This window comes from Protopterus annectens, chromosome 3.part1 (assembly GCF_019279795.1).
Source record: "Protopterus annectens isolate FY-2018-M chromosome 3.part1, PAN1.0, whole genome shotgun sequence".
In the NCBI taxonomy this organism is placed as follows: Eukaryota; Metazoa; Chordata; order Ceratodontiformes; family Protopteridae; genus Protopterus; species Protopterus annectens.
Window position 1 is genome coordinate 1198379391 of NC_056732.1, and position 27887 is coordinate 1198407277.

Here is a 27887-nt window from a genome sequence, read left to right on the forward strand (position 1 = left end):
TGGACATAGCCACAAATAATGAAGGACAAATGACCAAAAATAAGGACAGATTTTAAATATTGCTGTTATAAACTTGGAAAGTTGTTAGAACAACAGGATTTCCATTACACGTATTATCAGAAGGATATGAAGTCTGAAATTGAAATGCCTGTCATTATTTAATGACTTCAATCCCGAGTGATTTGCCAGAAAACTACACTTTTATGAGGATGGGACCAAATATACAAGCCATAATTCTGGACAGTTGAAAGGTATGCTCTAACTCTTAGCTCAAAATATCTGGATAAACCTAAAATAAATAGGGGACAAAGGCTCAAAATAGGAACATATTTTACTTGATTATTAGGATTTCTGTTTTCATACATTTTCTGAAACAGAGGTGTACGTGAGAGACTGAGTGAAAGAGAGGAAATATGTTTGCATACCTCTGGACCTTTCAGCTGAAGAAATCTGGATAAAAATCTAAAATAAAGAGGGAACAATGGCTCAAATATCGGAACAGATTTTTATTACTGCTCTTATAAAATTACAAACTTGCTTAATTAATAGGATTTGTGTTAGTATGAATTTTCCGAAGCTTAATTACATACGATTAATTAAAAGGATTTGTGTTAGTATGAATTTTCTGAAGAAAATAATAGACTGAAACTGAGATGTAGGCCATTATTTAGTAATTTCAATCTCCAGTGACTGGCAACAAACTAAAATTCTAAATCATTGTTTGCAGTTACAAAACTAAAAGCTTTACTTTAAACCTAAACATAAAATTAATAATTTGGTCCAATTTTAAACTAATTACACATGTTTTTCCATATCCTTTTCAGTTTTTGAGGGTAAAAGTCTACTAACATATAATGTTGGCATAGAAAGTAAGGAAGACTGGATTATTCCTTGGTGTTGCATTGTCCAGTATATTCTGCCATAAGACATCACACACTAAATAATCTGCCCTCATCTTTCATATTAAGCACAGAGGGTATTGGGATGTTACGCATACCTCTCAAATGTCCAGATTTTTGCAGACTGTCCAGATTTTTGCCTCATATTTTTTGTCTGTTCCTAATAAAATTTGTGTTTCCTGGCAAATCACTGGGAAGAGAACTGAAGTTATTAAATAATGACAAACATTTGAGTTTCAGACTTCAGATCCTTCAGAAAATGTATGTAAACACAAACCCTGTTACTCTAATAATTTCTAAGTTTATAAGAGCAATATTTAAACTATGTCCCTTTTTTGGGGCCTTTGACCCCCATTTTGTCAGTCTTTGTCCAGATTTCTTGCACTAAGAGGTTGAGAGGTGTGATGTGATGTTATGTTTACCTGAGAACTTATCAATTCATTTCAGACATCATCATCATCATCGCTATCAATCCTTTTTCCCATTTGACATGAGGTTGAGGTGTCATGTCAACTGTCACCACTTCTCCCTGTTCACAGACACATTCTGATCACTGCCACATCCACATTTGTCGGGTCTGCTGTCACGTGATCCATCCATCTCTTTTATGAATGTCCTTGTTTCCATATTTCTTTTTTCTGTCTCTCCCAAACATGCTTTAACACATCACATTCTGCTTTCTTTCTCATGTTGCTGAACCACTGTAATATGATCTCCTTGACCTTGCCTGTAATTGTGGGTATTTTGGCTTCTGCTCGGATGTCTTAATATTTATGTCTATCCCTCAGTATGCACTTTTAATGTTTGAGACAGCTGTGCTATACATCATCATCGTCAGCCCCCTTTTCGCATTGTCTACATGGGGCTGGGGTGTTGTGTTAACTGCCGCTATCTCTCTTGATTAAGTGCTACTCTTCTAACTTCTTTAACAGTCATGTCTCAGGTCTTATCTCACACACTCCATCAATCTCTTTGCTGGATGCCCTCATTTCCTCTTGCCTTCCTCTGCCTGCCCCATCTCTTCTTCAGCTGATCGTCTTCTTATTTTCTGCACATGTGCCTGAACCAATGTAATCTGTTCTCTCTGTCCTGCAATTATAGTTAGTTTGATTTCAGCTCTGATGTCATTTCTTTGCATACTACCACCCATCTCAGGCATTTCATCTTCAACACCTGTAGCTTCCTCAAATGCTCTACCTTTACTCTCAGGATTAACATAGTAGTACTGCAGGCACCACTGTTTTGTACACCTCACTTTTCAACTTCTGTGGCATTTTTCTGTCATACACTACCTCAGACACACTGGATCAGTTGACTGCAGTCCCTCTGATTCTAGCTTTAACTTCCTCATTCAGACGTCCCTTTTCCTCAATCACCCTTTCCAGTTACATGCAGCTGTTAACCCATTCCACTATTTTCCTTTCTATTGCAATTCGCATCTTCTTATGATTTACACATTTGCTGCTATTAAAGCTGTCTTATCAGTACTCCATTTCATCCAATCTGCCTTCAGTTTTGCATTCCACTCTCCTGTCCTTTGCTGCAGTTCTTGCGCAGTGCCTGCCTGTAATGGCACATCGTCTGCATACAGCTACTGTGTTTATCTCTCCTCTCTGACCTGTTTGATAGTGCAGTCCCTCACTAGTATGAACAGTAGTGGGCTCAGAGCTGAACCCTGATGCACAGCCAATCCCACTGGGAACCGCTCTGTGAGAATCAACACTGTCCATATTTGAGTCACTGGGTACTTGCACATAGCCTGCACTACTTCTACAGCTGTGCTATACATGTTTTAGTTAAAAAGCAATGTGGTCATGATTTCCAAGTGTTATTCTGAGGTACCTGGCAGTGAGATGTTATAGCCGAGTATAAGTAAATGAAATATTTTACGTGTTGGCCAACACTGTTTAGTGCAGTGTGTATACAACATTCAGAAACACGGACTTGATCATTTCATAGTCCCAGTCTGTACTAACTGACACCTTATGGTGTGATGTAAAAGCCAAATACAGCAAGACAAATATGGCTGCTTACTTGGATGCCATCTGGATCACTAAAACAGTACAAGCATCAACATGCTTTTCCACATTTGTTAGTTTGGCAACACTATTCTGTGATACCAGGTAATGAGAAGTACTAGCCAGTTATAAGAGAGAGGAATATATCACTTTATTTTACACCTTGCTGTGTAATTTGCAACCTATAGCAATGTGTTCTGCTTGGTGCTTGAATTAATACGGTCTCTAGATGCTAAGTTAGACTGTCCATTATATAATTATATTCTGCACGTGTAACAATTAATAGAGATAAGTCAGATAAATTAATTTTATGCAAGTCAGACTAAAATATTGTGAATTTGAAGTACTGTAAAATAGCAAAGTGGCACAAAACAACATGGAGCTGATTACTTGTGAAATGATCAAGGCCTTAATGGATATTGGAATGCGTGTTACAAGTGAGACATCCCCAGGTATGGTACTACTGGAACAACAAAATCAATAAGGCCTTCTACTGCTAAGTTGCTCTTCGCTTAACAGAACTAATATAGATTACAGATGCTGTCTTGTACAACAGTAGATGGAATTTGAGCCATATTGCCTTGCATTTTATGATGGAGGTGAAGCAACACTCAGTGTTTTAAACTAATCATATGAATAAAATACAGCATTGCACTGCTGAATAGAAAGAAAAAATACAACATTGTTAGTGAGGGAAAAATGGTAGGAATCTTGGTAGTAGTTTCAGTCTGGAAGATATGCTTTCTAATTTGTATTAATAATGGAATGTTCTTATCGGCGACGCATCAATTTTAAAGTTGTATTCATTAGCATAGTGCTACTGTTTGCTGCTTGCTTAAGTGTCTAATGGCTTGCTTTAATGCATCTGGCCCTGTAACAGCATTTGCACAGTTGAAGCATTTTCTTGCATTTGTCAGTTCTCCTGCAGTTCCCCATATTACTTCATTTCAGAGTTGCACCTGGATAAGCACAAGGAGCTGAAGCTTTTTCTATGTAACAACATAAATAAATAAATAATATGGCCAACTGCAGTGCCTTACTTGGGGGGGGGGGGGTTCTATTTCCTCACACTTAAAATACTAACTCCATAACCTCAGTTTGTTTGTGTCTTTCAGCTTTTCCCGGTTGGGGGTCACCACAGTGGAACTCCGGTCCACTAATGATTGGTAGTTGATTTTTACGTGCCGAGCTACCAGCCCTGACACACAACCTTCAACAAAGGTACACCCATTCATGCATGTCTCCATGCAGAAGACGCTCTAGCTGAGAATTGAACCGGACAGCATCTTACTGTGAGGAGACAACGCTACTGCAGCACCACCACCGCTGATCTCCATAACCTCAGTACCACTGATAATAAAACAATGAAATATTTCCAGTGCTGTTCCATAAACAGTGCCACCAATGATTTTTGTATAAAAAGCAACTGACTTAGTCATTTGTGCTTTACAAGTTGCAGTCTTATCCATTTAACACTTGGATACTGGTAGGGAAGCTTCACTTTGTATAAGTGCCTACAAAAACAGAAAAGTAAATGCCATATAGGTTTAATGTTTGTATTTGTATCCGTGTTGTTTTACTATCTAAAAAAAGATTACAGCAACTCCAATGTAAATGTTAAATTTTGTTTTCTATTAGAGTTGTGTATTTCTAACATTAACGTATTTCCTACCATGCCAAGAGATTTCAACAGGAGAAACATCACAATGTGGATAATCCCCTGATACTATGCTCTTTTACTCACTTCCTCTCCCTACGCACTATTTTATCTGCCTATTAAACTACATTGAAGTCTTCCTTCTCTTTTTCTTTACTTTGCCTGTCTAGCTAGTCATTTCATGCTAATGCCATGTATTACACTCCCTGTACTTCTTCCCTTCCAAACTCCAAGTGTTCCTCTTCTTCCCTTAACATTATATTGTACCATCCTATGTCCCCCACCAACTTTCAGCACCTTGTTTTGTTCCACTTTACACTTCATTCTAACTCTCATTTTTAACCACAATTTATTATGCTGACTAATACCAACAAGGTCCTCACTTTGTGTTTTCCTAGGACCGCATCTTTGCATAGTTTATTTCTACTGCCCTTTTTCCCTCAGCTTCTTGGATCCCAGCTGGTTGCATTATATCAGTAATTTCATTTTGTGTACTTACTTTTGATTATGTGATCTGCTAATCAACATCAAGGTTGATGAGGTCATTCATAATCACTATCGACTTGTGCATCTCAGCCTTCTAACCTGCTCCTTGATTAGCTCACTGCCTTAATTAAAAACAGTTATAGGTTTTCAGATGTCTGGGTAAAGACATTCCTTTCTATTGTCCTCAATCCTTGTGGTGAAACCAGTGACATGGATTTGTTAATTAATTCCTTCATCTTTCTCTCTTTTCTTTCTTCTACATGATCATGCTCAATATCTTCCTTTAACTAAACTGGTATTGCTCTATCGCAGTTCAGTCATCGACATTTCTAAAGATTTTGCAAAGTAGAATTAACTTATCTTCATTTATCCAGTTATTCTGCATTGTTTTACTAATTCCCTTTTCATCCAAGTTTGCTTTTCTGGTTGCTCCTAGGTTAATTGCAGTGTTCAGTACCACTTTTTCTTTATTTATTTTCTGCAACCATGAGGCCAAATCTGATGTTATTCCACAATCATTTATCTTTTTTTCTGGGCCTATTCTTTGCTTCCCTTTCTGTAAGTGCATCCTTAACAGTCTGTTATGTTCATGCCACTTTCTCTTGCATTTGTGATTCTAAGTATAAGAGTCATGGTGATAATGAACCTCACAAAGCCCTCTTTAAATGTTGCCATTTACTGAGGGCAGAGATTAAACTGAACCATGCTGAATAAATCTTCAATCGACTTGATTCTTGTTGACTTATTATTATTCGTTTCCCATGCTCATTAACCAATCACGTAACTCAGCAGTTTTGCTAATATTTTCCTTCCTGAAAGAGGCACCATTTCAGTGATGTCAACTATACTCCTTAGCCAATGAAACTCATCATTAATGTCCTCTTCCTCTCTATTACATTAGGCATCTCTAGACGGGCACTTAGTACAGGTGCTCCTTGTTTTTTGGGGGACAATCCTTTTCATTATCTGACAATTTTCAACTTGCAGAAACTTGGGGATCATCTCTATTTATCTCTCTTCCTTACTGTCCAACCTTCTTCATATAATGATTTGGTTTGCTTGTACCATACTTCTACTGCCTTCTTTTGATATTATTTTTGCACAGCTTCAATACCCCCGAGTAGTTTCAATAGCTCCAGCTAAGTGAATCTTCTCTCCTTTACAGACCAGTTTCACTCTCTCAGTCCTTCTTCTGCCTTCATGTGCATTGTTGAGTCCACTGATATTCTGTTGCGCCATTTATTAATTAATGCTTTACCTACCCGTACATCATCATACTGAGCTACTTTTCACAATTTTAATGGAAATGGAATATGTTCCTCCAGCAGGGTTGTCTCTATAGCTAAGTGCACTGCCTGTCTAGAATTTTACATCGGAAAGACAGAAAAGAAATTGACTAAATGGATTTATAAACACAAACATGATATAAAATGCCACAATGTAAACAATGCTTTCTGTAAACACTATTACCTGCCCACAATTTGGATGTTTTAAATTTGCTGTGCTGAACATTATTACACCTACCTTCAGGGGCAGAAACTGGGAAAGCAGACTGAAATACAGCAAGCTATATTGGCAGCTGAGATTAAATGATACCACTTCCCTGGGGATTAATGAAATTTGTCAGCAAACCAAATTGTCCCGGGACATCTTCATGGGGGGGGGAGCTACGTTGATATTAAGGGGAGTTAAGTGGGTTGGGGAGGTGAAAGGGTTAAGTGGAGGCAGGGATGGTTGGGATGAAATGAGGTAAGGATGGGGAGAGGCTTAACCGGTTTAGTCTAGTGTAGCTGGGTAAGCAATCACATTTTGGCATGAACTTGCTATGGCAGGTTCTACATCCGAGACTACCTGTGGGTGTTGGTGTCAGCAAGTAGGCCTTAGATGGGTTGGTATGGAATAAGGGGTAATGCTTGCTAACAAGGGCTTAGAGTAATTTTGACTATGTCGGTGTCATCTGATGCTGGATTCCAAGTTTGTTGTTCAGTGAGGTTGCTTGTGGGCTGAATAAGTTTGGGGGGTTTGGATGCTGTAAATCTGTTTCATGTCTAGTGTACACTGTGGTGTCTTAGTTGGTCCACATTGGAATAGGCAAGATAACAGTTGAAGTCATAGCAGTTAATTTTTCTAACCCTTATTCAACTTAGTGTTATGTGCATGTGTTATTGTATCAGTTTGAGTGTTTCGGTTGGAGGCACTATCTTATTGTTGTTTGTCACGATTTTACAAATAGTGTAAGCTTGTGATTTTATGATGCAGCCCAGTATTCAGTAGTTCATTTATTACAGGTTTGATTGCAGTTGTGGTCAATGGTGGGGATGGAGCAGTCAATCGCCATGCTTTATGACTGCAGTGGTTCCCCAAGACTGTGTGCAAATGGTGGTTGATGGTCGCACATGGACAAGGCCACACTTAAAGTGCACTTGCAATGGCAGTAGAAGCTGTAGAAGCCACAGAAAGTTGTGCCCCCCCCTTTTTGTCTTTCTTGTGCCTTTTCCTATTCCCTCTGCTCTGTCCATGAAGTGCTGTAATGTGACAGGCTTGCTCTTTGAGAGGAAACTGGTTATTGGATCTTTAACCATAAGGTGCAATTTTATTTATGCTCCTCTGAAGGGCTGTCACTCACTTTGCGGCAGTGTTCCTGGATGGCCACTGTTGCTGAGAGTGCTGAGGGTCAGGGTAGTGAATAAGGATAGTCATTTTGTTGTAGAGAACTGTGGACAGTGGTACGGAAGCTTGTTGAGCGGATGTTTGTGGAGTCAGAGTTTCATGTGAATGGAGTCCGATCATTGCAGACCTCAGTCTTCTTTTCCTCCACAATTCTGGTGGCGAATTGTGATTGGGAGAGTTGGCACACTTGTTTGGTGGTGGTTCCTTCGGCATGGTTGAGTTTTGGGTCTTGGGAGGTGACAGACTTTTGATTTGGAGTCGGGCTTGACACAGAGGAACCTTGTGTTTGTTATAAAGTGTTGTGAAGCAATGACCCCCCCCCCCTCGAGCTGTTGGAACTATATCTGCAAGCATACTTTCTTGATCTTGATAAAAATATTAAAGTGTTGGAATGTTGATCTGACATCTCCTTCACATATCATTTCTTTTCCCTTTATGGAAAATTGACATTTGAGAATTCTTGCAGAGGACAGTTGTGTGCCTTGTGTCTCTGAGGTGAGGGCTTTGTTGGGGGTAGTAGCTTGGAGGTGGTTGGTTTGGGGGTCATTGGTGGCTGTATGGGGTTGTTTGTGGGCAGCTGAAGGGGATCTCTGTTGCCTCTGGAAGTTTCACTTGGTCTGTGGCTGAAAGGGGATCACTTTTCAGGAGGTGGAACTGAGAATGTTAAGGCAGGAGCAGGCTGTCACTGCGGTTGTGGTGGTTGGTAATGGCATGAATCCCCCTCCTTCACCCTCAGTCTTAGTCACTGTTCTACATTCTGGTATGGTGGTAGGAAGGTGCAGAACCATTTTGCGGGCTTACAGCTCTCCGGGATCCCTTGCTTGCACATGCGTGGTTGTGGCTCGAGCAGTTGGTGAGTCTTAATTCAATTCAGACTATTGCAAAACCTGCTATTTCATCCACTTTCTAAGTTTGAAATCCTTTCTCTGTGTGGGTTCGCAGGCAGAGAGTAGCAGCCATAGGCCATACATGCATGTAGCAGGGTCAGTGGTTGGGGGGCAGTATGATGTGCTGCTTTCCTCATTAGCAGCAGTTTAGAAAAAAAAAAAAAAAGAAAAGAAACGAAAAAAGTTGTGTTTATTTATTCCAGCTGGTGTGGCTGCCACCATGCTTTTTGACCCGTTAGTCAGGCAGGTGAAGTAACTTCTCAGCGGACCTGTGAGTGGTTTCACGGGCTTACGAGTTGGCAAGGCTGATAACTGACACCCATTCAGTATCAACTGCAGATTGGGCAGCAATGCTCATGTTGGGATATGGGCAGGCATAAATGAGGGCAATGCAGAAGTCGGGTATCAAGACACTTCTGTTATGGTAGGAGCAATGGGTTTATTTAGATATGTTATCGGCGCATGTAACTTTGAACAACTTGGAGAAGGATTCATCACGGCTTATGGGGTGGTGCTGTGCTGAGCAAACATTGAAGATTGCACAATACTAATTCATGAACTTTAAGCATACTTGACTTGGTTCAGGGGTCCATTCCTTCAGGGTATTGGGAAACCCAAAGGTTTTTAAAAAAAAAAAAAAAATGTCAGACATATCAGGTTTGGATTTCTGGCTGTTGATGGGTGGAATGAGGTGGAGGTTTCCTTACGCTGGGGATTTAAGGGAGCAGCCCTGGTTGGTAAGTAGGTTATTTTGTTTATTTCTAAATAGTGCCAGAAATGGTTAACATGCATTTTATTAGGAAGTTGTGTAGGTAGATGTCATTGGTTTGGGCTGCTGCACCAAATACCTTTTAATTGTAGAGGTTTTGTGTCAGTTTTAGGTTAGGCCTGGAAATTTTGGACATTTTATAAACCTGTGGTTTTCTGGCTAATTGCTGTCAGTCAGTGCAAGCTGCAGTTTAAAAGTACTGATAGATACTAGATCTTCAGAATTTATACACTTCAATCAGTGCATGATAATGCAAAATATGTTAAGCTATCAATTTTCTAAGGTGATGGTTATAGCACTATAGGTTGTATAAAGATTTGTCTAGGAAATCAAAATAAGGACATCATTGAATATGGCATAACAATATGGACAGTCTATAAGAAGCAAGCAGAAGTTATAGAAATAATGACAAGCTTTTGAGTTGCGGACTTCATACCATTCGGAATATCCATGGTACCGCAACCTATTCTATCAAACTTTTAAGTTTGTAAAAGGAATATTTAAAATAACACCTGATTGTATTTTGTAAGCTGCTAGTCAGCTACTAAGTATGCTGCATTGTGTCCATTGGTTTCATATTATGTTGGTTAGTGTGTGTCATTTGGAGATGGAAGGTTAAGAGCTAGGCAGATAGTTTTACAATATATGTTAGTTTGGCGTATACACAACGCTAATTGATATGGTCTGGAATCACAAGGTTACATGGGTTGTGGATATTGATAGGTCTTGTCATGTGTGGGGTTTAGCTTTAGCATACTCAACTGGTAGTTACATTTATATTGGGTATCTGATAGGGTCATTGGAAGCATAGCTGCAGTTATGGCTGTTTTGTCATAAATGTGAGTGGCGATGGTACATTCCTTTTAGGTGGGCAGGATAGGTTGTCCTTGAAGATGTTTTGGAATGTGTGTTATGCATTTGGGATGATTTACATGTCCTTTCTTTCTTACAGATAGGGTCTTGGAATGCTGTGGCTGTAATTTGGAACAGGTGGGTATAAGGCGGAGCCTTCTCGTTACATATTAGAGGGATTACTTTTGTCCTTTTCTTTGTAGATGGAGGTGTGGCGAGTACCAGTTGTGGTGATATGCAGTGAATTTGCAGATTATGGAAGCAGTGGCAAGCGAGGTGGGTACACATGGGGAACACAAGTGGGCAGCAGCTAATGATGGAAATTGCTGAAGTGCAGAAGGCATCATGCGGTGGCTTGCAAAGGGGATTTAAAGGGTGAGGTTTTGATAGGATGGATGTTCTTGCCAATGGAATGTGGCACAAGGAGGGTCTGAGTAATCACCTCAATAAGGCATGTTATAGCTCTGTTTAATTAATGGAATCTGATTATTGCATTGGCATAGGGGGCAAGTAAAGTAGAGGTAGGTAGGGGGGCCAATGGAAAAAAACTGTTGGGGACGGTTTATGGGGAGTGTGGGGATCCCACGGGATGAGTAGAGTCACAACATTTATAGGAGCACAGGAACTTATTAGGCTACAGCCCTATGGCTCTTGCAAGTTGGTGAAGCTCAATCCTTGCTTTCTTGGAAACCTGGGGTGGTTGTGGTCACTCATCCAGTTGTTTGAACCATATATGGAGGAAGGGCCAGTGAGGTGTGTGATGTTATGCTGGAGTTTGTTCCTAATGGATGGTATCTTTGGGGTGACAAATTGGTCCCTGGAATAGGTAGTGTTAATGTTATATACCAGGTTAAGGTTTTTACAGACTAGCACAAGTATCATTTCACTCGGAGTTTGGGTGAATTTTGTAGATAGGGTTCAGGAAGCATGGTAGGTAGGTGGTTGCAGTGAGGTAGTTTTAGAAACTGAGTGCATTGTTACAGGGGAGGTAGAAGGTTTAAGGGAAGTTTGGTTGCAGGATAAGACAGTGGTAAGACAGATCTTAATTACCTACTAGTTGTATAGGTGACATAAGGAAAGTGAGCTTTCGAGGAGAAAGGCCAAGGAAAAACAGGGGTTAAGCATGGTTTGATAATGAGTGAATGAAGGTGTTTATGACTGGGCACGTACAGTACTTTATTGCTGAGCATGGGCAAGTTTTCAAGGAAATGGGTCAAGGGGTGTTGGTTTTCTGCCATCTAAGGTTACGACAGTTTTGGAGTTAGACTTTACCTACAGTAATTGAGTTGTTGAACAGACAGAACTGGGTAGTTGGTGGGCTAAGGTGATAGGCTACAGTTGACAGGGTGTGAGACTTGATACTAGTTGTTTTGACTGGGTGGCGATTTGAGTTCAGGGGGTTATAGTTTGTGGTTGTTGTGGTTATAGGTTGTTAATCCATTCAGGTTGAGTCATGATTTAGCTTTGAAGGTAGAGGGCTGAAAGGGTATATATTCTCTTGGCGTGGATGTTCTGGTGGTAGAGTGGGGTCATGGTAATCCTACTTTAGTTTCATTAGGGTGTGTTTCAGAGATGGTATGACACGGTGGGTTTGTGACAGGATTCTAAGGTGCTTTACAGATGATAGGTACACCAAGTGATGTTTGGCTTGACCCTTCCCTTTATGGGAAGTAGTGGGATGAACAATTTGGGTAGAAGGGAGGGGGGAAAGCCTGGTCAGGCTGGTTGTCGGAGAAGAGGGGCAGGCTTGTTCTCTTCTGTTCCTCTTCTGGTGTCTGGAAGTTCATTTCAAGGATCTGGGGAAAGGAAAAGGTAATTCAATGACTGGTCTATGAAGTGAGATGGGACTCTGCTTCATAACTAAAATAAGCGAGCAGAGGCATGGACCCTGCTTGTTGGGCAGGGTGATTAGGTACTCTGCCCTGATTAACATTACAAGGACGTTAAGCTGTGTTTAGAATCAATTATATTATGAAGAGTTGTAATTAATGAATTAGTGAACAAAGCTATGTTATGGAAATTCAATAAAGGTTGTCAAATGTCATTTGGTGTGATGTGTTTATTGAAGGGGACAAGGAAAATGAAAATGTTTCAATTATTCACTGTTAAACTTAAGGGCAGCAAAACTGTAAATGGAAACCTTTTGGACATGTTAGTGTATTAAAACAACTTTCTGTAGTGTTCAGTATGACCGTTGTTGGTAGCTACCTGTAGAAAATATGTGGTATCCCTAATTTATAAATTTGCAAATGTATTAATTATTATATAAATGTATAAATCATTAAATATTTTTATAAATGACCTATACTGTTATACCTCAAGCTGCTTGTATCCAATACGTGGATGATTCCACGTTAATATGCTCTGCCACCTTACCATCTGTCCTACAGACCATAACCCAAAATGTGTTTAACACAGTCAAGAAATGGCTTCTACGTCAATGTCTCATTCTGAATCCCAAAAAAACAAAACTGTTACTATTTTCTCCCACCCGTAGGGCTTCCCCACTTAATTTTACTGTCACATCTAGCAATGGTACTATTATATCTCCTGATTGTACTACTAAACTTCTTGGGGTTCTAATTGATAACCTTACCTTTGATTCCCATATTAATAGTATTACAAAAACAGTCAACAAAAAATTAGGATCCTTATAAAGGATTAAATCCTTTTTGACTCCACTAGCCAGAACCACCGTTGCCCGTACCCACTTAATCTCTACCATTCTCTATGCCTCACCCATATATACGAAACTATGTAAAAACAACATCAACAAGCTAGCAATCTCCTACAATAATGTTGCCAGATTGGCAACTGGGTCTGCCTTCAGAGCCCATCATTGTGATAATCTTTCCATTTTCAGGAGGCCCGGGAGAAAAGCTCCACAGTAAAATAAAATAACTCAGCTAGGATGGCTAGAACTGCCAAATACAATACTATTCAACCAGTTAACAGTTGCCCACAAGATCTTGTACCAACCTACTAACACACCTATACTTATTAACTTAATCACCCCCTATAACAACCTCAAGACCCTATGCTCATCAAATAAACTACTTGTGCAAATAGGTAAAGCTAACAACTTGGCTGGTGACTCCTTGTTCACCAATACAGTAGGGAAAACCTGGAACTCCCTCACAAAAGACCTAACCACCATTACCTCTACAACATTATTTAAAAGCAAATTGAAGCCATACCTTAAATCATAGTGGCTATGCCCTTGTTCTAACCCTGACTAACTACCTCTATTTTCTCAAACAATTTATCTCCATACCTGTATAAACTAGTTACATTCTGTTAAGTAATAAGAGAGTGTATATAGCTACCTACTTTTCTGATAACTACACAAAAGTATTCCCTTATCTTAAATTTTTATTAGCAAAATATTTGAATGGCTGTCCATAGCTGAAATGTACCATGATTCTATTTACAGAAATGCAACAAAATGTAATGAATGGGATGCTTACCTGTAAATTTAGCTGTATTTGTAAATGTTTCATATTATAAATGATACTGAGTTTTTTGTTTGTTGGAGCTTTTCTCCCCGGGCCTCCACTGAAAATGAACATATATCCAGTTGGACTAGCCCAGTCTACAAATGTAAAATAAATAAATGAATTTGTCATGTCTTAGAAGTCTATTTTGTCTTGTTTTAGAAGTTTTTAATGATAATTAAAAAGTTTCTACATTATTATACACAAACCTCATATACTATTTTGGAATTAAAAGACTTTTTAAAGTTTTTTTAAGTTTTATATTTACATTTTTACTTTTACATATTTTTACAAATATTATTTACACCACTGACAGCACACCAATAGTGCAAGATTATAATGCTTCCAGATATTTAGACCAGCTACTCCACAAACAGGGACTAAAGTTGGAGGTGTCTTGATTTACATTAGAAATAAATATACCTCAAGGGTTGTCAAATGCACTTTAGCTGTTCCATGTTTAAATAATCATAGGCAAAATCCAATACAACTTCATTGCAAGCTATAGGTCCCCTTCTATGACCCAGAAAATCTATACCATGTATTTAAACTTGTTGGAAACACTCATCATCCAACCTAATACTATATTCATGGGTGATTTTAATTACCCCACTATTAACTGGGAATCCTATATGACAACAAATGTACAGGCAGAGATTCCTGGATTTTGAAAATGCAAACTCCTTCGACCAGATTTTCAATATACCAACCAGAGGTGCAACCATACTGGATGTGGTTCTCACTGATATGGGAGAGTGTTGCACAACCCGTAGTGTAATGTCTTCCCTGGTAAGATCAGACCACATAATGGTCTCCATTGAAATAAAAATAAAACCTGGGCCCTGAGCTAAAACTGGAATATTCAGAAACTACTTTAAGGTTAATTTCCTGCCATTAAGTGATAATCTGGCAACATTTCAAGACCCCATAAACCCTGGCAACACTGCTGCCTATGCAGAACTGTTCACAGAAACACTATACAAGCATGTTAATGGCTGCATGCAGGTAGCTGTACCCACCATGAAGAAGTACAGAAGTAAATAAAAAACAAGCCACCCTGGTGGAATCACAAAATCAATTGGCTGTACAACAGAAGGAAGAAAACCATTTAAAAAATTAGGAGGTGCAGCACCCAGCAGGATAAAAGCATTCTCATCAAGCTAAGCAAACAGCTCAAAGGACAAATAAAGTTTACCAAAGCCACTAATACACCAACCAGGGGTGCAACCATACTGGATCTGTTGGTAGCTACCTGTGGGAACTATGTGGTATCCCTGATTTATACATTTACAAATGTATTAATTTTTATATAAATTTATACACCATTAAATGAATTTGTCATGTCTTAGAAGTCTATTTTGTCTTGTTTTAGAAGGACAACTAAAAGACATTCTTTAGCTATGCCCACAACCTCAAAGGCAGTACACAACTGTGTGCAGAGCTCATTCTAAAGGGAGCCACCTATACTGAGCCAGAAGATATCGCAATCTTCCTGGCTGATAAATTCAGATCCAACTTTATTCCTATCTCTCCCTCAACCTTCCCTCAGGAAATATCATCAAATATAACTCCCCCTGATATCACTAGGGAACAGGACCTTAATGCTCTCTCAATGCAGCAATTGGCTCAGACAATATCTCAGGATGCATTGAATTGCTATTTAACGGTAGCCTCCAAACAGACTTTGTGCCTCATGAATGGAGAACAGCAACAGACATCCCTCTTTACAAAGGTGGGCCATCTGCAGACCCTGGAAACTACAGACCCATAAGTTTCACTAGTCATTTATGCAAAGCCATGGAAAAAATTGTCATAGAACTGATCAATTATGATATAGTAAACCTCCAGACACTGAATCAAATCCAATTTGGTTTCTTCAAGGGCAGGTCATGCCTACTCAATCTGATAGACTTCTTTGAGAAGGTCACCAAAGCAATGGATGAGGGAAAAATGGTCACACTACCTACGTTGACCTGGCCATGGCACTTGACACAATATCCCCCTCAGGCATTGTTGACAAACTCAGGTGTTTAGGTACAAACCCGCATGTCACCCAGTGGATAGCCAAATGGCTCAGAGACAGGGCCCAGGAAGTTAGAATTGTGGAGCCCACCTCTACAAAGAGGCCAGTCACAAGTGGTGTCCCTCAGGGATCAGTCCTTGGACCACTGCTCTTTGGCATTTACTTGCTGAAAGCAAGGCCGATGTCAATGGTCTCTGGCTGACTAAATTTGCAGATGATTACATATTAGGAGCTGTCATTGAATCCCACACTGACACAAATATTCTCCAGGAAGGGCTGACACAGACAAACAACTGGTGTCAGAGCCATGGACTAAAACTAATGCCAATAAATGGCATCCACCCCTGGTAAATATCATATTGACAACACACCCCTTAGAGATGACCCAGTAGTCAGAGACTTGGGGACACACATAGACAGTAATCTAGACTTTGACCATCATGCGTCTACAGTAGTGAGAAGCTAATTCTGTGTTGCACAACTTACAAACAAAGGTATGGGATGTAGTTCCAAGGAAGTCATTGTTCCACTATATTCGGTATTCATCAGACCTATCATTGAGTACAGTGCCCCTTTGGTATGTACATAACCAGGCATATCTATCAAATGGAACATTCACAGAGGTTCCTCCCTAAAAGAATATGTATATGTCCTTTGCAGACCACCTTAAGGCCCTAGCCCTGCATTTTGTCTCCTACAGGCTTTTGAGGGGAGATCTATGGCTGGCATACAGGGCATTGTCAGACCCCACTCTTATGGACCTCCTGCATATCTACAAAATGAACAACACCAGAATTACCTGTTCTAAAGACTTAAACCTTGCCTGTGATATAAATAGTAGCTGCTGAAGAAACAGATATGCATCCCAGAGACTACCTCGTCTCTGGAACAGGCTCCCCATCCATGTGAAGCAGAGTTCCTCCCTAACCAATTCAAGTGCAACTTGAAAATTGGATGGACAACAGAAAACTCATCCCTGGTTTGGCACATATGTCTCTAATGGACAGAGGCAATCTGTAAATGGTTCCTCTCCCAGTCCCCAGCTTGTAAATATTTCATCTCTCAAGCCCCTGCTTACACTCATTAAGGGTACCAGAATTTGTCAGAGATTTACGATGCTTGGCTAGGCTTAAAAAGGCCATTGTTGTCATTAGCCTAGTAAACACCTATGAACCATAGTTCTGGTGAAGTCTTACTTAGAAAGCCAAAAATGCTGTGTTTTGTATGTGAAGTGCTAAACTTGTTTGTTACATGTTGTACGGCTCATATTGAACTACTTCAATGGAGTCCCCGTTTCCTGGTCCATTTTTGCACACTACTTCTGGTTTATAATTCTTCTGTATGCAGGAGCAATATGGAGATATTTGCCAGCTTTTGGCCTGTTTACCCATTTCTTCATACCAATTTGACCATTTTGGAGGCTGCTACCAATACGGGATATTAAAAGGTAACAAGACCATCATACCTAAAGTGTATTCGTCAAATTCTAAAACAAGTGTAAATAACAAACATCTGGAGTTGAATATAACCTTTGTGCCATATGCAGTATCAGATTATATAGGCTTTGATGCAAAAAATCTGTTGTGTTTGCATTTTATTTTGTTGATAAAAGCGGACTCCTTATTTTTCTCAGAGATGAAAATCTCTGCCATGACAATGCCTCACTATTAAAATTAATCTCTAGGTTGCTGTATTTTCAAACTAAATGCACCAGTAGTTCCTGCATGTCAAACATGTCACATTGAAAATTAACACATGCAATGAAATATCAGTGAAACTCTAAAGTAAGTAAGAATATCCTCTCCAAGTTGTGTTGTTTACCCATAATGATTTGCAGCAGTGTGTAAATCATGATCAAGTACCTATTATGATATAATTTTGTGGATGTGGTTATGGATGTGGTTGTATATAAAAAACTGAGTAAACACTGAGGCTAAAAAACTAACACATTGTAATCTTCATTTTTCAAAATCACTTGCAACTTACCATAATAGATGATGAAATTGACTGTAAAACAAAAAGGCTTCTGAAAGTAACTAATACACCTTAAGTAAGGCTTAGATAGGTATAACTGTTTTATCAGTTTGCGTATGCACAGAACAAAAACTATTATCCTGATATGAAGACTTTTCAGCTATACATCAACATTGAATATGTTGCTGACAAAGTTTGAAGATTATATCATTGAATAATAGATTTTACATAATTCATGAAAAGCCAAATTCAGTCAAAGGGGACATGGCAGTATACACATTTTATTTCCCCCTAAAATGCACTCAGTCCAGAGCTGATTTTAAAAAAAAGCGGTGTATCTGGCTCACACGGTGTTGCATGCAGACTTTAGAACCATTTGCCACTCACAGAAAAAATAAAATCCCAAATGTTGATGAAACAGTCTTTTGAACAATCTGATTCATTTGAAAGTTTGTCCCTTCTGTTCTACATTAAAGAATAAGCAAGAAGCCAAAATATACCCTTATCTGGCCTTTTGTGTGGTGTGCAGTAAAGTGATTCAGAAAGTCATTATTCAATTAGTGGGATTATAACTCAAAAAATAATTAAAAAAAATGTGCTGGCCTTTTCATTTTCACACTTGAAACCTGTTTCATATGCCAGTTTGCTAGGTGCAACTCTCACATTTAACAATATTATAATTCCTTTCTCTTAATGTTCTAGAAATAAAGATTGTTGAAATCAAGTGTGTGAGAAAGCAATGCTTTGTTTGCCTGCCGAATATCGACAGAGAACTGTACCTCCTACACAGCAATTTACCAAGATTCTTCACTTTAGATGAAGGGTTTTCAGCCCCGCACATTGTTTAAGTAAAATGAATTTCATTTTTTGAGGTAGAACACCTGACCTAACATCAGAAGAAAACAAGTTTCCTTTGAAAAGTTTAGGTGCTACACTCAAGCTAAAAATCAGAATTGGTTATTTTATCTATACTAGTATTAGGTTAATAAAATTCAATTTCATAATTATTTTTATCCAGAGTAATTTCAGTATCCTATACTCATTTCCTCTTAGTATGGTCCATGAACATGCATCAGTGGTTCTGCATTTAAACACCTGGAGACTGGAGGACGGTTCATATAAATTATTATAACATCTATCATGGTTCATTACAGGCCATTTTATTGTCAATGTGTTTACTGATCTTGTTTTATGCTTATGTAGTAGCCCACATATATGAAATTCCACGTGTAAAAATACTGGGTTTTATTCATCGTTTCATGACAGTAATGGGGCTTTTTGTGATGCATTTCTATGAAATGATTTTAAAATACCCGTTAGTTAACTTCAAAGCATGTGGCTGTGCATACAAGTTTGTTACAAATGAGTGTGTGAGTAAGGTTGCCAAAACCTGCATATTTATGAATATTTGCTTTATAGTTGCAACACATAATTGTATGATCTTGGGATAATTTGCAAATTCAGTTCTTATAGACTTTGATATATACAATCTCTCTGGAAACTCTTAACAGTACTGCTCACTCTTTTTCTGCAGCATCTTTATAAATGCAAACCTTTTATGTTTAATAACTTTGATGTTGTTTCCCTTTTTATTATACTTCAAATGTACATTATTCATCTAAAAGTCTTAAAGTATTTTGTCTGATGAAAATACACTTTGATCTTTTGGAAAGACTTCTGAGTAATTTGTGTATTGCAAATTCAATATAATTTATTAGATACCCAGGCACGCAAACAAGCACAAACACACACACACGCATACACACACTATTTCACATCTGAAGTTTCATCTGACTTTTTATTTCATAATTTCCTAACTCGAAAAAATGTAAATTGACTGAAAGTATGAGTGGATCTCAGATTGTTACAAGACTGTTGAAAGCTGCAGCAATGCTGCATAAACTGATTTGACACAGTGATACAGCCTCTACCAGTAAAGGCTATGGAAACCTCAAAGGACCTTCTCATGCAATCAGTATAAACATAGCATGAAGGAATTCAAAATGTTTTCACAGGGTTGTATGACATTTCATTCTTTAAACCTGATTTGCCAAGTAGGCAAAGACAGATCAAATCCAGTTGGAAGTCTGAGCATCTGAAACTGGTCTACCTACTCGGAAATGATCATGATATATTATTTATGTATTACAAATAATCACATATGGACATACACGTGCACATACATGTACAGATTTCTACAATGCATTTATACTTTCCAATCTGACAAAGCTGAGTTCACTCTACTCTAGCCAACATCCTAACCTTCCCTCACTTTAGCATAATCATTAATCTCCTTCTCAAGAAGGTCGTGAACACATGAAATGCAGTTACATGTCATACATCTGCCAATCTCAAGCAAGCTAATAGCCTTAAAACATAAATCTTTCCGTGGAAAGACTGATTGCATACTAGTCTATAATGCCTCCTCAGTTAAGGCATTCTCCCAGTATCTGCACTGAGCCCCATACCTTTATTGTGTATTTCTCTGATCTCAAAACCGATAACAAGGATCAATAGCTGACTAAGCTCATTGATGATTTCAAGCTTGCTGTAGTTGTCATATCAAGAAATTATACAAATTCTCTTCAAGCTATTATGCATTGACACATGGTATACTAAGAAAGGGCTAAAAGTAAATAAAAAAAATGTAGTACCATCTTCTTTAGAAAACACTAAATTGCTACCAGTGCATAAATAATACATATTCTTCAGTGAATGTCATTAGAGGCCTCGGCACCATGGGAGATGGCTTATTCTCCTTTGGTCATCATGCAGCAATCATAGTCAGGAAATCCTTTTATATATCACAATTAAACAGTAAGAAGACATCTTCTAAAACCCAGGAAGTTATTGTTCCAATGCACTCCAACCTGATAAACATTTGTGTTGATAATGTGGAAACCTGAATGCTAATCTTGGGATTGACAAGAACAGGTTATGAAGACTGCCTGGGTTTACATGAGTGGGCAACATAAATAAAGAAGGAGTGCCATTTTTCGATTTCTGTGTAGAAAATGGCTTCATGGTGACCATCACATTGTTCAGCAAAAGAGACAGACAAAGGATTGCAAACAAAAGTGGCCATCATTTTTTTTTTTTTATTCAAAAGTGGCCATCATGGCACTCAGGCATACTTCTTATTAGTTAGGAAAGGTGACAGGGGTAGAACCAGAGATTGCAAAGACATCTCCAGTGGCAAATTAAAAATGTGTCACAGTAAAATGGGAGATGAGCAATTCAGATTCAGATCAGGGTGTAGCACAACTGACCACTGTTTACAGTGAGCCAGATAGTTGAGAAGAAGCTAGAGAGGAGGAAAGCGTCCAACTCGGCATTCCTAATATTGGAGAAGGCATGTTACAAGATCTAAAGAAAACTGATTTGGGCAGTCCTGTAATTATTTGAAGACATGGAAACACTGGCAGATTTAGAACAGGGTATGTACAAAGACTCAATGACACAATTACAAACAGTGTTCGGACTCATAGAGGGCTTCCAGTGGGAGAGAGTGTGCATCAGACTTCAACTCTGAATCCACTTGCACTTATACTGCTGATAGACTACATTAGTAAACAGGTCAGGGGGGCAGTTCAACAAAGATGCTGTATGCACACAATGGGGCATTATAAGCAGACTCTGAAAAAGAACTTCATCAAGTGATTGTGGAATGGAATGAAAAACTAAAGGCACGGGATGAAACTGAGTGCAGACAATACAGTTGTTATGGCAGGTAATTGGGGAATTTAGAAGAAGACAAAAACTGAGATAGGAGGGAAAATATTGCAACAGATTAAACTGTCACATAGCTGGGAGGTGTGGCTGAGGTGAAGGGACGTCTGAATGAGGAGATAACAGCTGGAATCAGAGAAGCTGCTAACTGGCACAGAGTATCAGGGGTAATATGTGATAGAAGAATGCCAAAGAAGTAGAAAAGTGAGGAGTACAAACCAATGTTGCAACCAGTAATATTGTATGATATAGAAAACTGGGTACGTTTAGGAAGCTAGAGGTAAAGTCTTTGATATGAGTGGTAGGATACACACTGTGGGGCAGATGAAGAAATCAGGAAATCAGAGTAGAAGACATCAAAGCTCCAATTGTAGAGAAGGTCTGAAAGAACAGTTTATGGTGGCTTGGGCCCATGTGTAGGAAAGCAGAAGATGGTATGGTTTTGGAAGAGACAGGAGAAGACAAAAGTAAACAAGGGCATGCAGTAATTAGATGGATGAATTGTGTGAGAGAAGACCTAACATAGTCAGACATGACTGTTGAAGAAGGTAGTATAGTGACACTGAATAGAGAGAGTTAGATGGTGAGAGATGACACAACACTCTGACCCCATGTATAAAATGGGGAAAAGGGGGTTGATTTGCATACATATCACTAGATATAACAAAAAAACTCAAAAAACCACAGATGTTCCTAACAATAAGAATTTCAGATCTTAAAAATCTTAGCTGGAAATGTTGGACACAGTTTTCTGTGTGTGTGTGCTGACATATGTGATATTGTGTGTCTTTGTTTCTTTTATGTTAGGGAATGATTTTTCTATAGTAGGGTCAGGTATAGAGGTGGGGTTAGGGGCAGGATAGGGTTAGAACTGGTTGCCCACCTGCTCTTTTTACTAATGTCTGCTAACCCTGTCCCTATCACTAACCCCGCACATTACCTTACAAAACACACTTTCCCCTAAGAGTATCATTATGTCTGAAAGTTTGTAGTTTGTTGTCGCTGTTTTTTTTTTTTTTTTGCTACTATGCTATTGATATATATATCTCAGTAGCATTAAACAATGTACACACACACACCACAATATAGCACGTTGAATGCTCTACGAATGAATGTGCAGTTAAACATGATAAATGATTGTCACAATTGAAGTAATATGGTACTTATAAGTTGAAATGTATCTAGTTGTATGCCAAGATGTATGCATGCACTTTTATCTCACGTGAATATTTGTGCAAGTGTATGTAATATGGAGCCCTTCTTTCTGTGTCTCTGCTGAAAATGAGTCTTGCAGCATATTGGGTGTGAAGCAAAGATGTCAGGAATACACAGTGCATACATAGGGACGGGTTCTGCTGCAGCACACATGTAACTGGATAGAGACAATGTAGAGGTGCACTTTAACTATCTTAGCAAAATGTGCAGACTGATATGAATTAAGGCACACGTGATACCTTTGACATTGCTGCTATTACTTTTCCTAAAGCACACTGCATGCTAGTTACTGTACAAATGCTTGGCTAATACTTTCAATAGTGATCTGCATTCCAGTGCAATGTAAGCACATCTTCCAGAGTGACCCCTGAGCAGTCAAGCTGCCTGCTATAGTGTCTGTGGCTGTCAGGAGATTTTGTAAGAACAAAACTGCCTCAGAGCTGCCCATATTCTACATACCATATGCATTTCTGAATCCAACAGAAATGTTAAATATGTCTATATCCTTATCTATATCTAAAGACATACCCATGTCTATATCTATGTGTATATTTATATCTGCATGTATAGCAATATTTATAGTTATATGCATCTAGACACACATTTTGTATACAGCATTCTCCCCTGCATTAGTTTCTTTGTTTCTCTGACTCAATCGTGTGCAACTTCTGCTCATATCTTATGAATTCTCTTGATTCCCTTTGCATATAAAAGACCCGGTTCCTTTTAATTACCACTTCCTTTTCAAAGACTTCCTATTCTGTAGTGTGTTGATTGTCGTTTCTTACTCGATTTCATTCTTTGTCTTTTGTGATTGTTCTTAAGGTAGTTTGACCTTAGCTATCTTAATATAAATAATAAATGTCCCCTCTGTACCAGCTTTTAGTGATTCCCCTTTAATCACTTCTGCTGAAGTATCGTGACTTATCTTATTATTATTTTCAGCAGATATGTTTTTCTTTTTTCTACACAAATGTTACTTGTTCATTTTAACTCATGGCACAAAATTTCAGTTTAGAAAATATGCATTCATTTTTCATTCTTTTTTAATAAAATCTGTACTTTGTCATTGCTTCTTTCTCCCCCGAGTTATTGAGAAATGGCATCTTCTGTTTTTTTTTTTTTTTATGAGATTAGTGATGCCAAAGAAAATGCAGTTGCAAGTAAGAAATTAAGGTACTACAAAATGTAAAGTATTTAGGCTGAATATATTACAAGATATTCCATTTCTTTTATAAATGATGGCCATGACTGTCATGCACTCTTCAGATTGTGATCTCTTTTTGCAGCTCTCTATAATCTTTCCTTCACAGTAGACTGGTAGTTCATTTTGCAAAACTAAACTACTGTATCTGGGGTGCCAAGCCCTTATGATAGCTCTTTTCACTTTTCTTCTCAAGCCATTTCTTTACATGCTGTGACAGAACACTATGAGAAAAAAGAAAATACTTCTAGCACATGGGCATAGTTATTTACTCACGCTGCTTCTCTTTTGTCCAAAAGTTACAAAATTTAGAAAGAAATTCTGCAGAAGAATTTAACTGCTTGGCCTGATATGCTAGTACAGGCTTTTAATACTGACAAATAATTTGGGTATTACAGTTTTTTTTATAGTTTACAGTGATTTAGAATTATTGTTCATGATGGCTGTTAGAAGTAACTATGCAGATAAGATTGCACTGGGCAGGACATTGGCACAGTGACTGCGATATCTGCCTCACTGCTCTATCATATTAGTTTCAGTCTTAGTCTGCAGTCATTGCCCCAATAGAGTTTTTGTACTCTGCCTGTGCCAGTGTGGATTTTCTTTGTGTATTCAAGTTTTGTCACATCTCAAAACATGCAAGTTGACCAGCTAGTCTCTAAAATCCAAGCATTTATTTGTTCTTGTGACTTGAGACATGGCTGAAAACAGTCCATCATTACAATTTCAGTTACCAAGTAGACAACTGAATAATTTAAATTAATATCCAGTTTCTTATTTGATACAAAGATTATATATTTGGGGTATAAATGTATTCTCCTTATCATGTAACTTTCTGTTAATGCATATTAATGGATATTCTCCCATCTTTCCGTCTTTCTCTTTTTGAGACAGCACAGCTCTCAGATCCATTTATATTTATCAGTATACAAAACTGAAACATATTCCATTTTTTTATTAATTTAATCTTTGGCATTATGATGTATTTTATTACCTGTATGCTTTGCTAGATAAGATGTGGGCATTAACATGGTACATAGGTGTGATACTAATTTACCTACACCCATAAATGCCCTTAATTCATTTTTGATAATAGTGGCAGTGAAAATAATGGCAATGGCAGTGGTGGAGGTGTTTGTGTGCATTGGGAGCATTTGTGTGCATTGGAGGCAGCTGTAGAATATTTTTTTTGGTTTGAAATGTTCTGCAACAGCTTCTTTTTCCAATTATAGACTCAAACTGCAATTTTAGTACAGGCTGACATTTCAACCTGATTAACGTCATTCAAACATGTTTCAGACTGGGGAATTTTCCTTTCAGATGTTCAAATTAGAAATCTAGAAGACTTTATTATTGCTTATCTAAATACTAAACCCTAAGAAATAACAAAACAAAAATATCACTCTTATTCTACTTTCCATACATGCATATATGCCAGCAAGTAAGTAACTGTGCTAATATATATATATATATATATATATATATATATATATATATAAGTAAACAAATAAATTAATAAATAAATAAATAAATTACCATTACTCTAAACACTTTATATAACTCCTCTTACATTCGTTGTCACCTGCTACTATCATATGAAAATGTTATCCTTTTGCTACCATAAAGGACCCCTACCACCTTTTACAATCATACAACTAATTCATACTACCATAGTCTTTTACAACACCTGTACTTTATTTTTATTAAACTTTCTAAGTGTGTAAGTGAACCATGGACCCATTACAGTCATGACCCAGGCTATAGAATCAAAGATAACTATAGCAAGCATATGCAACATCCAATACAGTGACACAGGAAAGTGAAATCAGAAGAAGCAACACTGAAGAAAAGCTGAATTACTTAAAGAAATTAGGAATTTAGTTATGGAAGCAGTGTAACATGCAAATATATAACAAAGAAAAAATAAGCAGATTGAATTTACAGAACAACATTTTTAATTTGCATAGCAGTGTTTACAGAGTAGTAAGCCTTTAGACAAAATTAAGGGTAAATAGAATAATTTTACGTAAAAAATTACACTGAGATTTCTACCCAAAGTGTCAGGCAGCACAGTAATTTAGAATATGTTGAAAAGTCAATATGAAAAGAGTGGTTTGTGTGTGTGTGTCTGTATATATAAATATATATATATATATATATATATATATATATATATATATATATATATATATATATATACATACACACACACACACACACACACACACACACACACACACACACACACACACACACACAGTTCCCCGGCTTCATGAAGCTTGCACCAGGCGTGGCGTATGCGGGATAATGCCAAATATGTCCGCCGAGCGATTCAGGTATGAACCAATTCCACGTGCACTACCGGCGTACGCCAGATTTGCACAGCCCTCGGCATAGGTATGCTAATCACTCCATGCGCAGTGTCGCACCATGCAAATGAAGGCATACAGCGATTCATGAAGTGGTGCAGGCGTAGCGTAAGCCCATGGAAATGTAAACCAAAAAACATGGTTTACATTTTCCCAAACAGAACATCGGAGCTATGGAAGCGGACCAGACTCATGTATTACAAACTTAACATATGCCAATGGCTAAATACACAGCCAATGGCAGAAGAAAAGATGCACAACACCTAAAAAACAACATTTAATGTCATGCCCACAGTAACGCACAGTACAACTGCAGGGCATGTGTGCGCAAACAGGAATACAAAGAAAATATATACAAATGTCATAAAATCGCAATGTAAGACAAATCAGGATTTCACCATAATATGCAATGGTAGGCATGGTACACCACAAGCAAGGCGCAAGGGTTGCCAAGGGCCCACGACAGTGTTCAGCATGGTAACTATGAATTAGTAGTCAATGCCATGCAAATGAGGCAGGTAATACTGAATCGCAAACGTCCCACAGGATGAAGGATGTACCAGACGGCGCAGTGCTATAACAACGAGGAGTGTCTCAGAGGTGATACATGACATCAGCAGAGGGGTGTATCACCGTAGCTGTAAGCACATTGGAGCAATGCAAATCTGGCCTGGCCATTGCTAAGCAAAGCTGCAGGACAGGGGTGGGGAGGAGGGTATAGGATCGTTCAGCTGAGAGCACAAATGGTGCCCAAAAGCGCATGTGCACAGGGATGAAAACATGCCCGAAATCCAGTATGCGGATGCACGCGCCGCGAACAATAGCACAAACAGGAAGGTCAGGTGAAGAAAAGAAGGAAATGCAGAAGTAGGGTAATTGGCGTACTACTGAGCAATTAACACCAATCAACTCACGGCTGCCAATCGACGGCAGTAGACAAGCCTGCATGCAGAAACCTGCAAAACAGGATAGGGGAGGCATAGGACTGCAAAGAAAGGAGGGGAGGAATTGGAATGCCAAGACAGGAGAACTGACATATCAGAGCAAAGCAAACCCACAGTAGACTGGCAATAGAACACATTATGCAAGATAAGCCAGGTCTAGGAAAGAACAAATGAAAGCAGGCTGCATGATGCATGCCAGCAAATGGTAGGTGTAACATGCACAAATGTAAAGGGAAAGGCAGGAGGTAATTTACGGCAGCCAAATGTAATGCAACACCAAAGGCAGCACAATAGTGGTTCCAGTAATAAAACACAGAAGATATCCTGTAGCCACGATCGTACATACACACCCTATGACATCATCAGTGTTCACAGCAAAATAGTATAAAGTGTGAAAGTACCCAACACACACCTGTGTATTCCCAAACACTGCACCATAGGTGTAAACAGATGGGGAACTTTTAAAATGTACATGTTGGGAGCTGCCATAGCTGTGATTCATCAGCATGTGTTACAGACCGATGGTGTCGAGGAGGATGATGCTGACAACCACCGTAGGCCTCGGAGGAGGAGAAGAGTGTTCAGACCAAGGGTAACCTACCAGGGGCTACATGATCTAGAGATAGTAGAGCGTTACAGGGTGGACAGGGACATCTTACAGCAAATAGTAGAGCTGTGCCGGCCACACCTGAGAACC